Genomic DNA, 17,805 nt, shown 5'->3' with positions numbered 1-17,805 from the left:
TTCAGTCTGGTCTTTTCCCACTCAGCAGACCAGTGGTAAATTTTGTCTGCTAGGGGTGCCCAGCCGACCGGTAGCAGAGCTGAGATTCGAACTCTGAGATTTGAACTTGCAATTGACACACATGCAGTAAATATAAATACTATTATTTGTATAGTTGGTTGGAGTCCAACATCTGTGGCTAACCTGTCAAGTGCTTTTGTTCAGCTTTGGCACTAGAATTCATCTGTAGCTGGAGTCACCATTCTCTGCTGGGTTGCGCGAGGTCACATCTGGTGTGAACGTGGGGTTACACAACCGAAAAAACAGTGGCAAACTTGGTACACATCTGGAGAACAGCTTATTCAGCTACAATACCAGATTTACACAGCGCTGATATAATGTAGATCCAGCTGCCAAAGAAATGTTAAATATTCTCTTATCTGTCTGTTTGTCTATCTGTCTGTCTATCTATCTGTCTGTCTGTCTGTCTGTCTGTCTGTCTGTCTATCTTCTATCTGTCTGTCTTTCTGTCTGTCTGTCTGTCATCTATCTATCTATCTATCTATCTATCTATCTATCTATCTATCTATCTATCTATCTATCTATCTATCTATCTATCTATCTATCTATCATCTGTCTGTGTCTGTCTATCTATCTGTCTGTCTGTCTGTCTGTATATCTGTCTGTCTGTATATTTATCTGTCTGCCTGTCTGTCTGTCTATCTTCTATCTATCTTCTGTCGGTCAGTTTGTCTGTGTGTCTGTCTATCTATCTACCTACCTATCTTTTATCTATCTGTCTGTCTGTCTGTCTGTCTGTCTGTCTGTCTGTCTCTATCGGTCTATTTATCTATCTGTCTGTCTGTCTCTGTCTATCTGTCTGTCTCTGTCTATCTGTCTGTCTGTCTTTCTGTCTGTCTGTCTGTCTGTCTGTCTATCTATCTTTCTATCTATCTGTCTGTCTGTCTATCTATCTATTTATCTCTCTCTATCTTTTGCAGTGGCAAGAACATCCTCTTAGACCTTAATTTGAGGCTTCCTAGATGTGGTGCCACTTGCTTAGGATAAAAGCATTGCCTGAAGTGAGGCAGGAGAAAGATGTACGGTTGATGCCACGCCCATTAACTCTTTTGTTTAGCTTTAGCACTAGAATTCATCAGTAGCTGGAGTCACCATTCTTTGCTGGGCTCTGCGAGGTCACAGCTGGTGTAAACGTGAGGTTACACAATCGAAAAAACAGGCAAACGTGGTACACATCTGGAGAACAGCTTATTCAGCTACAATACCAGATTTACACAGCGCTGATATAGTGTAGATTCATTTTCAAGCCCTAGGTATGAGTCCTGCTGGTGTAAATTATTTCTTTGTATCGATTTGATCTATGATGTCATGTCCATGATTTTGGATAAGATGAGGCTATTTTTAAGTCATCTCCCCGATGTTCTGTACTCTGTTCTCTGTTGTTTTGGCCGTTGGCGGACCTCAGGAGACTCTGAGAGGCTAATTGAAACCAGCTGTAGGAGGCAGAGGCAGAAGCCGGGTCACGCCTTGTGTCTCGTGATGCAGCCATTGGCTGGTGTGGTGGTGGGCGGGTTTTGGATTGGTTGTTACAGGAGGGTCTTTTATTGCTGCTGAATTGTATTAGGGAGTGTACATTAAGCAGAGAGCGTTGTTGTGCTTGCTGTACCTTCGAATGTTTACATGGAGATAAGCATCATTAGCTCTGCTCACAATAGCCGCCAGCTGAATAATAATCAAGTTCTTTCTGACTAGAATGAAATGCATTGTTCACTTTCTGTAGACCGTTGCATGGGAGATGGTTTCTTTATGTTATACCAGTTGTTCTTAAGGTTGTTAGATCAAGTACCAGCCCTGTTAAACTGATCCACCTTCAGGTGCCACCTATTACAGGAGCACATGGCATTACACACGATGTTTGGTTCATTCATTCATTGTCTGTTTTACCACCACTTTATCTTATTTAGGGTCGTGGGGGGTTAATTAACTGGGCATAAAACAGGAAAATCCCTCGACAGGTTGCCAGTCCATCACACTTTTACACACACACCCATCCTTAGGAGGACTTAAGTATCTACAGTTAACCTGACTACATGTTATGTTTGTGTTAGGCAGTGGTAGCCTAGTAGTTAAAGTACTGGACTTGTACTCAAAAGGTTGCTGGTTCAAGCCCCATTTTTGCCAGGTTATCACTGTTGGGCCCTTCAGCAAGGCCCTTAATCCTCAATTGCTTAGACAGTATACTGTCACAGTACTGAAGGTCTTGAATACATCGTATCGTATCTCAGCTCTGCCTGCCGTCTAAGGCTGAGCGGCCGCGTGAACAACGATTGGCCTGTTGTTCAGGCCGGATGGGGTCTCTCTCCCATGACTGGTGCAATTACGACCTCTGCTGGCTGATTGATGGCGCCTGCACAGAGATGAGAAAAGAGTGCTGTCAGGGTGTGTCTCTCCGTACACGGCAAAACGGCAAAATACAGTCGCTTATCTTTTGTTGTTTTTTATCTGAACTTATAAATTATTTGTTTATTTCTACGCTACATTTTCAATAAATGTTTTGTGTATATTATAAAGACTCGTGACTCGACTCTGACTTTAGCCTAAAGACTCGTGACTTGACTCTGACTCTAGCCTAAAGACTTGTGACTTGACTCTGACTCTAGCATAAAGTCTTGTGACTTGACTCTGACTCTTTCTTAAAGACTCGTGACTCGACTCGGACTCTAGCCTAAAGACTTGTGACTTCACTCTTACTAGCCTAAAGACTCGTGACTTGACTCTGACTCTAGCCTAAAGATTTGTGACTTGACTCGGACTCTAACCTAAAGACTCGTGACTTGACTCTGACTTTAGTCTAAAGACTCGTGACTCGACTCGGACTCTAGCCTAAGGACTCGTGACTTGACTCGGACTCTAGCCTAAAGACTTGTGACTTCACTCTGACTAGCCTAAAGACTCGTGACTTGACTCTGACTCTAGCCTAAAGATTTGTGACTTGACTCGGACTCTAACCTAAAGACTCGTGACTTGACTCTGACTTTAGTCTAAAGACTTGTGACTCGACTCGGACTCTAGCCTAAGGACTCGTGACGACTCAGACTCTAGCCAAAGGACTGGTGACTTAACTTGGACTCTAGCCTAAGGACTCGTGACTTAACTTGGACTCTAGTCTAAAGACTCGTGACTCGACTCGGACTCTAGCCTAAAGACTCGTGACTTGACTCGGACTCTAGCCAAAGGACTGGTGACTTAACTTGGACTCTAGCCTAAAGACTCGTGACTCGACTCGGACTCTAGCCTAAAGACTCGTGACTTCACTCTGACTAGCCTAAAGACTCGTGACTTGACTCGGACTCTAGCCTAAGGACTTGTGACTTGACTCAGACTCTAGCCTAAGGACTGGTGACCTAACTTGGACTCTAGCCTAAAGACTCATGACTTGACTCGGACTCAGCTCCACTTACCGTATAGGATCACTTTGTAGTTCTACAATTACTGACTGCAGTCCATCAGTTTCTCTACATACTTTTCTCTACATACTCTACACACTTTTTACCCTGTTCTTTAATGGTCAGGACCCCCACTGGACCACCACAAAGCGGGTAATATTTAGGTGGTGGATCATTCTCAGGTATGAGTGGATCAGACACAACGCGCTGCTGGAGTTTTTAAATACCGTGTCCACTCACTGTCCACTCTATTAGACTCTCCTTCCTGATTGGTCCCCCTTGTAGATGTAAAGTCAGAGACGATCGCTCATCTATTGCTGCTGTTTGAGTTGGTCATCTTCTAGACCTTCATCAGTGGCCACTGGACGCTGCCCACGGGGCGCTGTTGGCTGGATATTTTTGTTTGGTGGACTATTCTCAGTCCAGCAGTGACAGTGAGGTGTTTAAAAACTCCAGCAGCGCTGCTGTGTCTGATCCACTCATACCAGCACAACACACACTAACACACCACCACCATGTCAGTGTCACTGCAGTGCTGAGAATGATCCACCACCTAAATAATACCTGCTCTGTGTTGGTCCTGACCATTGAAGAACAGCATGAAAGGTGGCTAACAAAGCATGCAGAGAAACAGATGGACTACAGTCAGTAATTGTAGAACTACAAAGTGCTTCCATATAGTAAGTGGAGCTGATAAAATGGACAGTGAGTGTAGAAACATGGCAGTGGTTTTAATGTTATGGCTGATCGGTGTACTTTTGATGACATGGTGTACAACACTGGTTTTGTTTAAGGTAATAAGAAAAACCTCACACGCTGTTCACTGGTTGTTTTTTCTTTATTATTTGGACAATCCTATTGTAGCCGCTTTGGCATCTTTGCAGGCACATCTGAGTCATTTCCAGCTTTGAAAATGGCGAGAAATCGGAGAGGCTTTTAGCTTTTCTAAGTCGTCCACATCCCGTCTTTTATTCAAATCGTGAATAATCCTGACAATGGACGTTTTTTTCTGCAGAACTCTAGCTGCAGTATTTTTAAAGCTTTTTCTCATGATGGGCATCAGACAGAGCGAGTATTGGCATCATAATTAGCATCGTCCTCTGACAGCCCTTCAGATTTATTGTCAGATCATTCAAACGCCGAAATTCTCCATCATTTTCTCCTCGGCTCTGGAGAGCGTGTATTGACCGACCGGGGGTGTGAACAGTAGAACCGTTAGATTTTTACTTTTAGTCACTGTATGACTGGCAGAAGGGAAAGTAAATAAGTAGTAAATTGTAGTGAAGTGAATATGTTTACATTTACGGCATTTAGCAGACGCTTTTATCCAAAACGACTTACAGTACTGTGACAGTATACACCAATCAGCCATAACATTAAAACCACCTCCTGGTTTCTACACTCACTGTCCATTTTATCAGCTCCACTGACCACATAGAAGCACTTTGTAATTCTACAATTACTCACTGTAGTCCATCTGTTCCTCTGCATGCCTTGTTAGCCCCCTTTCATGCTGTTCTTCAATGCTCAGGACCCCCACAGGACCACCACAGAGCAGGTATTATTTAGGTGGTGGATCATTCTCAGCACTGCAGCAACACTATCATGGTGGTGGTGTGTTAGTGTGTGTTGTGCTGTGAGTGGATCAGACACAGCAGTGCTGCTGGAGTTTTTAAACACCCTACTGTCACTGCTGGACTGAGAATAGTCCACCAACCAAAAATATCCAGCCAATAGTGCCATGTGGGCAGCGTCCTGTGACCACTGATGAAGGTCTAGAAGGTGACCGACTCAACCAGCAGCAATAGATGAGCGATCGTCTCTGACTTTACATCTGCAAGGTGGACCAACTAGGTACAAGTGTCTAATAGAGTGGACAGTGAGTGGACACGGTATTTAAAAACTCCAGCAACGCTGCTGCGTCTGATCCACTCATACCAGCACAACACACACTAACACACCACCACCATGTCAGTGTCACTGCAGTGCTGAGAGTGATCCACCACCTAAATAATACCTGCGCTGTGGTGGTCCTGACCATTGAAGAACAGAGTGAAAGGGGGCTAACAAAGCATGCAGATGGACTACAGTCAGTAATTGTAGAACTACAAAGTTCTCCTATATGATAAGTGGAGCTGATAAAATGGACAATGTGTGTAGAAACAAGGAGGTGGTTTTAATTTTATGGCTGATCGGTGTATATATCACCAGCATTATCTTTTTTTTGGTGGTGGTTCATGACTTGTCCCTTCTCTGACCACTGTCAGTGGGTACTCACCATGGCTGCCTGTTTGGAGATACTTCAACCTCACTGTCTGACCATGCACATTTTAGGGTGTGGTCCTGATGTTTTGTGTCATCAGTGTGTGTGTGTGTGTGTGTGTGTGTGTGTGTACATGTAAGAATACACCCAGACAGAGTGTTTTGTGTTCTAATACCAGTGATGGCAGGGTTAGCAGGCTAAGTGTGTCAGTAGAAAGGAGTCCTCTACCCTCACAATCCCCCTTTTCAGGTCTCATTATGGCTCCTTTGTGGGGAGTGAATGCACCATTAGCTCGGTGTTAGTTCAAGCGTCGCCATGTTTTCCCCAGTGCATTGAGCTGTAACGGGGGAGCGTGCAGGCACGTGGCGCGCCTTTATTGCGGCGAGCGACGCATTACTCCCGCACCTCTGTCCTGCCTCTCCTACATCTTTGACTTGATTAAATCCTCCCTCGTTCCACTCCTGAAGGGGTCATCAGGGCAGAGTTCTTCAAAATATTGAATTATGGTGCTAGTGTCCAGAAATCAGATACAGCTTGCTTCTGTTCATGGCCGGCATGGGCTTCCTGTGTGTGTGTGTGTGTGTGTGTGTGTGTGTGTGTGTGTGTGTGTGTAAAACCAGAGTTTGGTATGTTCTCCTCCTGTCCTTGAGTTCGCAACATGCAGTGGGTGGGATGTCTCCTTAAAATTGGCTCTAGACATAGGACAGTAAGTGAATGTTTGAGTGTGCTTGTGCATTCCGGCACTTTACTGCACCTGTGGTCACTATCTCTAAGGAGTTGGGTATGTTCTCCATGTGCCCTCATGGCTTTGAATCCCACCTACTCCCAATTAGATGTAGATGTAGGACTCTAAGGGAATGTGTGTGTTTGTCTGTGTGGGTGCTTCCACACCCACCCTGACCCAGGATTTACAGCCTGTAGACGCTGTAAAACCAGAGTTTGGTATGTTCTCCTTGCGCCCCTGATTGCACAACATGCGGTGGGTGGGATGTCCACTCTAAATTGGCCCTAGATTTAGGATAGTAAGTGAATGTTTGACTGTGTGTTGCCCATGAGATAGACTGGCACCCAGTGCATTCCGGCATTTACTCTACCTGTGGTCACTTTCTCTAAGGAGTTTGGTATGTTCTTCATGTGTCCTCATGGGTTTGAATCCCACCTACTCCCAATTGTAAATTACCCCTAGATGTAGGACTCTAAGAACTCTAATGCGTGTGTGTGTGTGTGTGTGTTGCCCTCCAATGGGTTTGTATTCTTGCCTATGCCCGGTATTTCCAGGTGCCTCCACACCCACCACGACCCTGATCCAGAATAAAATAGTAAATGAGCACTGAGGTAGCGAGAGCACAAGCCTGTATACTCTGTAAAACCAGAGTTTGGTATGTTCTCCGTGTGTCCTTGTGCCCTAGATGTAGGACAAGAAGTGAATTCCAGCCCTTACTGCACCTGTGGTCACTGTCTCTAAGGAGTTTGGTATGTTCTTCATGTGTGCTCATGTGTTTAAGTCCATCTCACCTACTCCCAATTGTGAATTACCCCTAGATGTAGGACTTTTAGAGAATGTGTGTGTTTGTGTGTGTGTGTGTGCAAGTGTGTGTGTTGTGTTGACTGTATACTCTGTAAAATCAGAGTTTGGTATGTTCTCCTTGTGTCCTTGAGTGAACAGCATCAGGAGGTGGGATGTCTCCTCAAAATTGGTCCTAGATGTCGGACAGTAAGTGAATGTTTGAGTGTGCTTGTGCATTCCGGCATTTACTGCACCTGTGGTCACTGTCTCTAAGGAGTTTGGTATGTTCTCCATGTGCCCTCATGGCTTTGAATCCCACCTACTCCCAGTTAGATGTAGATGTAGAAGAATGTGTGTTTGTATGTGTGTGGGGCCCTGCAATAGCTTTGTGTTTCCAGGTGCCTCCACACCCACCCACAGACTGTAGACGCTGTAAACCAGAGTTTGGTATGTTCTCCTCGTGTCCCTGATTGCACAACATGCGGTGGGTGGGATGTCCACTCCAAATTGGCCCTAGATTTAGGATAGTAAGTGGATGTTTGACTGTGTGTTGCCCTGCGATAGACTGGCACCCAGTGCATTCCGGCATTTACTCTACCCGTGGTCACTTTCTCTAAGGAGTTTGGTATGTTCTTCATGTGTCCTCATGGGTTTGATTCCCACCTACTCCCAATTGTAAATTACCCCTATATGTAGGACCCTAAGATAATATGCAAGTGTGTGTGTGTGTGTTGCCCTGTGATGGGTCTGTATTCTTGCCTATGCCCGGTGTGAGTTTGATATGTTCTCCTTGTGTCCTTAAGAGCACAACATGCAGTGGGTGGGATGTCTGCTCGAATTGGGCCTAGATGTAGGACGAGAAGTGAATTCCAGCCTTTCTGCGCCTATGGTCCCTGTCTCTAAGGAGTTTGGTATGTTCTCCATGTGTTCTCTATGTGACCTCTGCGATGGGTTTGTATTCCTGCCTATGCCCGGTATTTCCAGGTGCCTCCACACCCACCACGACCCTGACCCAAGATAAAATAGTAATTACGTACTGATAGTCCGAAGTTTGCCAGAGTTTGGTATGTTCTCCTTTTGACATTGAGAGCACAACATACAGTGGGTGGGATGTCTACTCCAAACTGGTCCAAGATGTAGTACAGTTTTTGAGTGTGTGTTGCCCTGCAATAGACTGGCACCCAGTGCATTCCGGCATTTACTGCACCTGTGGTCACTTTCTCTAAGAAGTTTGGTATGTTCTTCATGTGTCCTCATGGGTTTGAATTCCACCCTTACCCAGGATAAAATGGTAAACAAGTGTTGACAGTACCTAGTTCAGTCTGTTGAGGTATAGGTAGCGGGAGCACATGCCCGTAGACTCTGTACAACCAGAGTTTGGTATGTTCTCCTCCTGTCCCTGAGTGCACAGCATTAAGTAGGTGGGATGTCTACTCAAAATTGGCCCTAGATGTAGGACAGTAAGTGAATGTTTGAGTGTGCTTGTGCATTTTGGCATTTACCGCACCTGTGGTCACTTTCTCTAAGGAGTTTGGTATGTTCTTCATGTGTCCTCATGGGTTTGAATTCCACCCTTACCCAGGATAAAATGGTAAACAAGTGTTGACAGTACCTAGTTCAGTCTGTTGAGGTATAGGTAGCGGGAGCACATGCCCGTAGACGCTGTACAACCAGAGTTTGGTATGTTCTCCTCGTGTCCCCAAAAAATTGGCCCTAGATGTAGGAGAGTAAGTGAATGTTTGAGTGTGCTTGTGCATTTTGGCATTTACTGCACCTGTGGTCACTGTCTGTAAGGAGTTTGGTATGTTCTCCATGTGTCTTACTACCTACTCTTAATTATAAATTGCACCTAGATGTAAGACAGTAAGAGAACGTGTAAGTGTGTGTTGGCTTGTGAGAGACTGGTGGCCTGTTCCGGCTGGGCAGGCACCGAATCCACTGTGACCCTGACCAGGATGAATTCAAATAAATATCACCGCTCCCCTATTTTTCTCCTGCTATGCTGCATGCACAACCCATAGCTGGAAATGATCATTATCTGGGTTATGCGGGTGTGTCCCCCGAAGACCTGGGTTCGAACCTAGTCGAGTTTGGTATGTTCTCTCCCACCAAATGACAAATATGAACGTGTGAGTGTGCTGCTTTTAGATGGACTGGCGTACTGTTTAGGGTGCATTCAGGTGCCCAATTTTCCAGACAGGCACTGGATCTACCTAGACCCTGACCAGGATCATGTGAATCCAAAGTGATACATGTACATGTGTTCATAGTGACCCTGTGGGCAGGACAGTCAACCCTGTAAATGTGTGTGTGTGTGGGACCACAGTGGTTAAAGTGGGGGGAGGGTCACTGACTAACCTCACATCTCCATATCTCCGGGTTGCCTTGGAGATGAGTGACATCCTGAGGTGATCAAACCCTTTGACAACCCCATCCAACCCCCCTGCGTGCCATGCTGATCCACTGCTGTCCGAATTACGAAGGGATCTGCCCCACGTCCGGTCTGTCCTCCTACAGTAATGCGACCACGGAGGAATCAAATTAAGGATGATGATGTGTCATTTATTCAAATAAGAGATCCGACTCATCGACCTCAGTAGTTCATCATAGAGAATAAATCTGTGATTTACCCATAATGCCTGGCAGTACCTTACATAAGGTCATGAGAAAGATCCCGGGAGAGAAAATCAGCATCCGAACTCTTACTTGCTAGTAGATGAGTGAATCACCTCACTGTAATAGATTCATCAGCTCAGAATTTGATTCCTTTACCGATTCAGTAAATCCAACATTATTATTATTATACACTATAGGTCAAAAGTATGTGGACACCAATTGTAATTCTCATCACTGCATTGACAATGACATGGTGGTGTGTTAGTGTGTGTATCAGACACAGCAGTGCTGCTGGAGTTTTTAAATACCGTGTCCACTCACCGTCCACTCTATTAGACACTCCTACCTAGTTGGTCCACCTTGTAGATGTGAAGTCAGAGACGATCGCTCTTCTATTGCTGCTGTTTGAGTCGGTCATCTTCTAGACCTTCATCAGTGGTCACAGGACGCTGTTGGCTGGATATATTTTTGGTTGGTGGAATATTCTCAGTCCAGCAGTGACAGTGAGGTGTTTAAAAACTCCAGCAGCGCTGCTGTGTCTGATCCACTCATACCAGCACAACACACACTAACACACCCCCACCATGTCAGTGTCGCTGCAGTGCTGAGAATGATCCACCAACCAAATAATACCTGCTCTGTAGTGGTCCTTTGGGGGTCCTGACCATTGAAGAACAGGGTAAAAGCAGGCTAAAAAAGTATCTAGAGAAACAGATGGACTACAGTCAGTTATTGTAGAACTACAAAGTGCTTCTATATGGTAAGTGGAGCTGATAAAATGGACAGTGAGTGTAGAAACAAGGAGGTGGTCATGATGTTATGCCTGATCGTACAGGTTTCCCATATATCCTTATGCGAAAAATACCTTGAAACTCAACGTCTTTTAAACTCAGCGTTACTCCCAGGACCAATTGATGTTGAGTTTCAAGGTACCACTGTACAACAGAAGTATGGTGTGCATTGCTTACAGAATGGATCAGAATGGGTCCTGGAGTTCCCCTGTGGGACCTACCAACTATTAGACTGATGTACCAGTTTTTCTGGCACTTGGAACTCAGCGATTGGAAGGGCCGTCCACATACTTTCAGTCAGGTTGGCATTACTACATGAGCGAGTAGTGCACGTGTGGTTAAGCTTCTCATCGATCACAGACGTGGCAGATGCTGCTGAAGTGGGGATTGAGGGATTTCCTAAGTCTTGAAGCATTCTACAGGATGTAGGATTAATGGATCTAGATTAACCTGTCGTCTCCTTGAGATGAAGTGTGTGCTATCCTGTCTGGACCAGGTTGCTGCGGCAGGGTGGCATCAGCTCCTGTATAATTAGATTTCTGCCGCACTGCTGCCAGCTTCTCTTGCCGTATTCGGGTTTTTTTTGCAGATCTTTCTGCCAGCTTGCTCTTTCATTAAATGCACAACAAGTACCGTGTGGGACTGAGCGACGTTAAAGCATCCATATGTTCTTTTGTGAGTGTGTAAAGAGGAAGCCAGGGAGAGGATGGAGATAAGCGAGTGGAAGAGGATAAGCTGGGATGCACATATTGCTCTGTGATAGATTAGTCAGCCTGCCCACAGCTAAAACTTCCTTAGAGGAAAATGGGCAGCATGTATTAAAGTAGGCCAGGCCAAGATCTGCATTCACTTTACCACCACAGAGCAGGTATTATTTAGGTAGTGGGTCATTCTCAGCACTGCAGTGACACTACAAGGCTGTTGGTCCACCTTGTAGATGTAAAGTCAGAGATGATCGCTCATCTCTTGCTGCTGTTTGAGTCGGTCATCTTCTAGACCAGGGGTGTCAAACTCATTTTCACCGAGGGCCACATCAGCATTATGGTGGCCCTCAAAGGGCCGATTGTAACGTATCCTGCTGTGATTGCAGTCTGTTGTTTTCCTTGGAGGCCGAATTCTGCATTTATATTGTCCTACTTTACCACAGACATGGCCTCATAACACAAGAGACGCACCGGTTTCTCTTCCTAAAGCACAAACTTGTTTTCATTTTCATTAAATTTCCTCCTTATGCTTAATTTTCTTACTTATCTTCTTGTACATTTTAGGATCATGTGTAAATATGTGTAACATCATCTACTGGCGGGATGTGTCACTTTGCAGGTCACAAAATCAGCATGCATTTTGAAAGATGCAGTTTGTTTAGGATTTTACAGTGTATTTTTAAGACAATCATTCTGCCCTCACTAATAGTTTATCCCCCTTTCTCAGCTAGACAGACAGACAGACAGCTCTCTTCAGAATACAGTCGGTTTATTTGCTCGCCAGCTGTGTGATACACTGTGTGCATCAAAATGAAGTAAAAATACAAACAATAAAAACAATAAAGAACTTAATACAGTACAAGCACACAGCTGTAGTCAAATGTTACATCTGGTACAATATGAGATTTAACCAAACGTAAAATAGTGCTAACAAGTTAGCATTTTGTGTAAAGATACTAATTCCTATAGTAACGTAACAACAGTATTTAATTACGGTAAATTTGTAACTAAAACGCTGTGATATACTCACTAAACATTTACTAACAACTGAGAATATAAACGCCACTACTTACAGACGATGCTTTGGTATTATACTGGAAGATAATTATTTGTATTTATTTATTATTGTTTACATTACTGACTACGCTACTTCGCGTTCTCTTTGCCGTAAAAGTCACATGGCTTCTTAGCGAAGGTTAAAGTTAGTTGCCATGACTACGATGTCACGGTTGTCTCTTAAAGGCGCAGGTGTCCCATTAAATTATAAGCGCGTCTCTGTAACGACTCGAACCATCACAACAATCGTACAGTCATTAAACCTCTCGCGGGCCACATGAAATGACGTGGCGGGCCGGATCTGGCCCGCGGGCCGTGAGTTTGACACCCCTGTTCTAGACCTTCTGTTCTGTTACCTTTTCCTGATTTATGTCTCTCGACCGTGGTCGTGACGACTCAGGGGAGCCACTTCACCTGTTAGCTCCTGGGCCAGAACGGTGTTTTGCTTTCCACCCATTCTGGGGTAATACCCAACTTTCAGTTCATTTTTCACCGCAAAGACGAGGATTACCTGGAAGCACTCTGTGTTTATTATAACAGCTTGGGTATGACACCGAAAATAAACTGAGTGGCTGTGTTAAATAAAAGAAAAGAAAATATAAACGGAGTGAAGGAGCGAGAGGGGAAAGTTTCACGTGCTGCCCCGGCTACAGCACACAGCGACTACAACAACATGCAATACATTACCAATAATGCAATGCGTTTCTAAAGCATTAACCCCTTACATTCCCAACACTGGTCACAGGACGCTGCCCACGGAGCGCTGTTTGTTGGATATTTTTGGTTGGTGGACTATTCTCAGTCCAGCAGTGACAGTGAGGTGTTTAAAAACTCCATCAACATTGCTGTGTCTGATCCACTCATACCAGCACAACACACACTAACACACCACCACCATGTCAGTGTCACTGCAGTGCTGAGAATGATCCACCACCTAAATACCTAAGTAGTGGTCCTGTGGAGGTCCTGACCATTGAAGAACAGCATAAAGGGGGGCTAACAAAGCATGCAGAGAAACAGATGGACTACAGTCAGTAATTGTGGAACTACAAAGTGCTCCTATATGATAAGTGGAGCTGATAAAATGGACAGTGAGTGTAGAAACAAGGTGGTTTTAATGTTATGGCTGATCGGTGTATATAAAGAGTCAACTCTTCAACTCTTGTACGATCGACCTACAAGGCATCTTGGAGAATAGATGCACTCAAGCCTGACCATCGTTCTTATCTAGGTGACCTTCTTCTATTGATCTTCAGTCCAATTCCGATATGTGTCCCCATTGTATGTGCTATCGACGGTAGACAGGAGTTAGCATGGGGACTTTGACGCGACTACACAGCCCAGTACACAGAAGGGTTACATGCACCTTCTGTTGTTCTTTGTTGTCCACTGTCATCAACAAGTCTTGGACACTGTGAGCTCCCCGTCATTGGTTCATGGTTTGTGCCCACCATGGCTGTTCTGAAAATACTGGACATAATGGATTGGCCCTTATCAGAGACACTCAGGTGCATCTTAACATCTGTTAAGTGCTATGAGTAACTACCATCAGCCCAACATGTCATTCACATTTTGGGGGGTGGTCCTATTTTTTTGGCTAAACAGTTTATATCCAGCCATCTTTGTATTGTGCTTATACCAGTCTTATACCGGCCCACCCTTTGCAGCTATAACAGCTTCAACTCTTCTGGGAAGGCTTTCCACAAGGTTTAGGAGTGTGTTCATGGGAAATTTTGACCATTCTTCCAGAAGTGCATTTGTGAGGTCAGACACTGATGTTGGACGAGAAGGCCTGGCTCACAGTGTCCACTCTAATTCTTCCCAAAGGTGTTCTATCGGGTTGAGGTCAGGACTCATGTCTTTATGGACTTTGCTTTGTGCACTGGTGCGCAGTCAGGAAGGGGCCATCCCCAAACTCTTCCCACAAAGTTGGGAGCATGAAATTGTCCAAAATCTCTTGGTATGCTGAAGCATTAAGAGTTCCTTTCACTGGAACTAGGGGGCCGAGCCCAACTCCTGAAAAACAACCCCCCACCGTAATCCCCCCTCCACCAAACTTTACACTTGGCACAATGCAGTCAGACAAGTACCGTTCTCCTGGCAACCGCCAAACCCAGACTCGTCCATTGGATCGCCAGACGGAGAAGCGTGATTCATCACTCCAGAGAACACGTCTCCACTGCTCTAGAGTCCTGTAGCGGCGTGCTTTACACCACTGCATCCGACGCTTGGTGATGTAAGGCTTGGATGCAGCTGCTCGGCCATGGAAACCCATTCCATGAAGCTCTCTACACACTGTTCTTGAGCTAATCTGAAGGCCACATGAAGTTTGGAGGTCTGTAGCGATTGACTCTGCAGAAAGTTGGCGACCTCTGCGCACTATGCGCCTCAGCATCCGCTGACCCCGCACTGTCATTTTACGTGGCCTACCACTTCGTGGCTGAGTTGCTGTTGCTCCCAATCGCTTCCACTTTGTTATAATACCACTGACAGCTGACTGTGGAATATTTAGTAGGGAGGAAATGTCATGACTGGACTTGTTGCACAGGTGGCATCCTATCACGGTACCACGCATGTTTGTAGATGCAGTCTGCATGCCTAGGTGCTTGGTTTAATACACCTGTGGTCTTGGAAGTGATCGGAACACCTGAATTTAATGATTTGGATGGGTGAGTGAATACTTTTATAGGCAATATAGTGTACACTATTTTTTTACCATGGAGATAGTGGTCACGACAGATTCCGTAGATGGAGTTTCTGGAACGTTCTTCCAAAGAATCAGCACATTTTGTACAGTTAGTATAAACCAGTACTCATTGCAACATCTCTAAATTGCCATATACACTGAGTTGGCAGTTTGTTGGCTGCTGTAGAGGTGTACCTAATAAACCGTCAGCTCAGCATGTAATCACTCATAATGGATGATGTGTTGTACACACCGGATTCTAAGGCGAGAGCTGGCTGTATTAGAACTGAACACAATGTCGCTTGGCAGACGTGACAAACTACCCTCTTGTGGTGATATCGAGACTATTTATATCACTGCGGAGAGAGAAGTGTATACGTGCTGGCGGTCGCGGTATGGATGTGTGTATGGGGGTCTGCGGTAGCACGCTAAATAGGAGTTGAGATCAGCTTTGGCTCAGCGACCTTGTGTGCTGTTTTGAATTAGATCCGAATGACAGAATGCTTCACACTTAATGTAATTATCCGTGTACAGCAGCGGCTCAGCGTGCAGCGATTAGCTGCAGAATACAGTCCAGTAAATCCAGTAGCTGGGAGTTGGTGCAAACACAACCTGAATATGTAGGTCACTGTTTTCACGCCTCTCTGTCTTACAGTTGCTGGATTTCCATTTTCGCTTTTATCTATCTATACTCACATACACAAACACACATACAGTGTATCACAAAAGTGAGTACACCCCTCACATTTCTGCAAATATTTTATTATATCTTTTCATGGGACAACACTATAGAAATAAAACTTGGATATAACTTAGAGTAGTCATTGTACAACTTATATAGCAGTGTAGATTTACTGTCTTCTGAAAATAACTCAACACACAGCCATTAATGTCTAAATGGCTGGCAACATAAGTGAGTACACCCCACAGTGAACATGTCCAAATTGTGCCCAAAGTGTCAATATTTTGTGTGACCACCATTATTATCCAGCACTGCCTTAACCCTCCTGGGCATGGAATTCACCAGAGCTGCACAGGTTGCTACTGGAATCCTCTTCCACTCCTCCATGATGACATCACGGAGCTGGTGGATGTTAGACACCTTGAACTCCTCCACCTTCCACTTGAGGATGCGCCACAGGTGCTCAATTGGGTTTAGTCCATCACCTTTACCTTCAGCTTCCTCAGCAAGGCAGTTGTCATCTTGGAGGTTGTGTTTGGGGTCGTTATCCTGTTGGAAAACTGCCATGAGGCCCAGTTTTCGAAGGGAGGGGATCATGCTCTGTTTCAGAATGTCACAGTACATGTTGGAATTCATGTTTCCCTCAATGAACTGCATCTCCCCAGTGCCAGCAACACTCATGCAGCCCAAGACCATGATGCTACCACCACCATGCTTGACTGTAGGCAAGATACAGTTGTCTTGGTACTTCTCTCCAGGGCGCCGCCACACATGCTGGACACCATCTGAGCCAAACAAGTTTATCTTGGTCTCGTCAGACCGCAGGGCATTCCAGTAATCCATGTTCTTGGACTGCTTGTCTTCAGCAAACAGTTTGCGGGCTTTCTTGTGCGTCAGCTTCCTTCTGGGATGACGACCATGCAGACCGAGTTGATGCAGTGTGCGGCGTATGGTCTGAGCACTGACAGGCTGACCTCCCACGTCTTCAACCTCTGCAGCAATGCTGGCAGCACTCATGTGTCTATTTTTTAAAGCCAACCTCTGGATATGACGCCGAACACGTGGACTCAACTTCTTTGGTCGACCCTGGCGAAGCCTGTTCCGAGTGGAACCTGTCCTGGAAAACCGCTGTATGACCTTGGCCACCATGCTGTAGCTCAGTTTCAGGGTGTTAGCAATCTTCTTATAGCCCAGGCCATCTTTGTGGAGAGCAACAATTCTATTTCTCACATCCTCAGAGAGTTCTTTGCCATGAGGTGCCATGTTGAATATCCAGTGGCCAGTATGAGAGAATTGTACCCAAAACACCAAATTTAACAGCCCTGCTCCCCATTTACACCTGGGACCTTGACACATGACACCAGGGAGGGACAACGACACATTTGGGCACAATTTGGACATGTTCACTGTGGGGTGTACTCACTTATGTTGCCAGCTATTTAGACATTAATGGCTGTGTGTTGAGTTATTTTCAGAAGACAGTAAATCTACACTGCTATACAAGCTGTACACTGACTACTCTAAGTTATATCCAAGTTTCATGTCTATAGTGTTGTCCCATGAAAAGATATAATGAAATATTTGCTGAAATGTGAGGGGTGTACTCACTTTTGTGATACACTATACATATATATATATATATATGTATATATATATATATATATATATATATATATATATATATATATACTGTACGTATATACACCGATCAGCCATAACATTAAAACCACCTCCTTGTTTCTACACTCACTGTCCATTTTATCAGCTCCACTTACCATATAGAAGCACTTTGTAGTTCTACAATTACTGACTGTAGTCCATCTGTTTTTCTACATACTTTTTAGTGGTGGTGTGTTAGTGTGTGTCATGCTGGTATGAGTGGATCAGACACAGCAGCGCTGCTGGAGTTTTTAAACACCGTGTAGACGTAAAAAGTCAGAGACGATCACTCATCTATTGCTGCTGTTTGAGTTGGTCATCTTCTAGACCTTCATCAGTGGTCACAGGACGCTGCCTGCAGGACGCTGTTGGCTGGATTTTTGTGGTTGGTTGAC

The 17,805-nt window shown here is 44.9% G+C and overlaps 1 protein-coding gene across 3 annotated transcripts in view; it reads left to right on the top strand.

The window, feature by feature from the left end:
• wasf1 (WASP family member 1) overlaps window positions 1-17,805 on the top strand; it is a 135,205-nt gene that overhangs the window by 52,281 nt on the left and 65,119 nt on the right. The window lies entirely within an intron of this gene.

The sequence above is a fragment of the Trichomycterus rosablanca genome, chromosome 9, assembly GCF_030014385.1.
Source record: "Trichomycterus rosablanca isolate fTriRos1 chromosome 9, fTriRos1.hap1, whole genome shotgun sequence".
Taxonomy (NCBI): domain Eukaryota; kingdom Metazoa; phylum Chordata; class Actinopteri; order Siluriformes; family Trichomycteridae; genus Trichomycterus; species Trichomycterus rosablanca.
The sequence above is the reverse complement of the archived record's forward strand: the minus strand, read 5'-3'. Positions and strand labels throughout refer to the sequence as shown.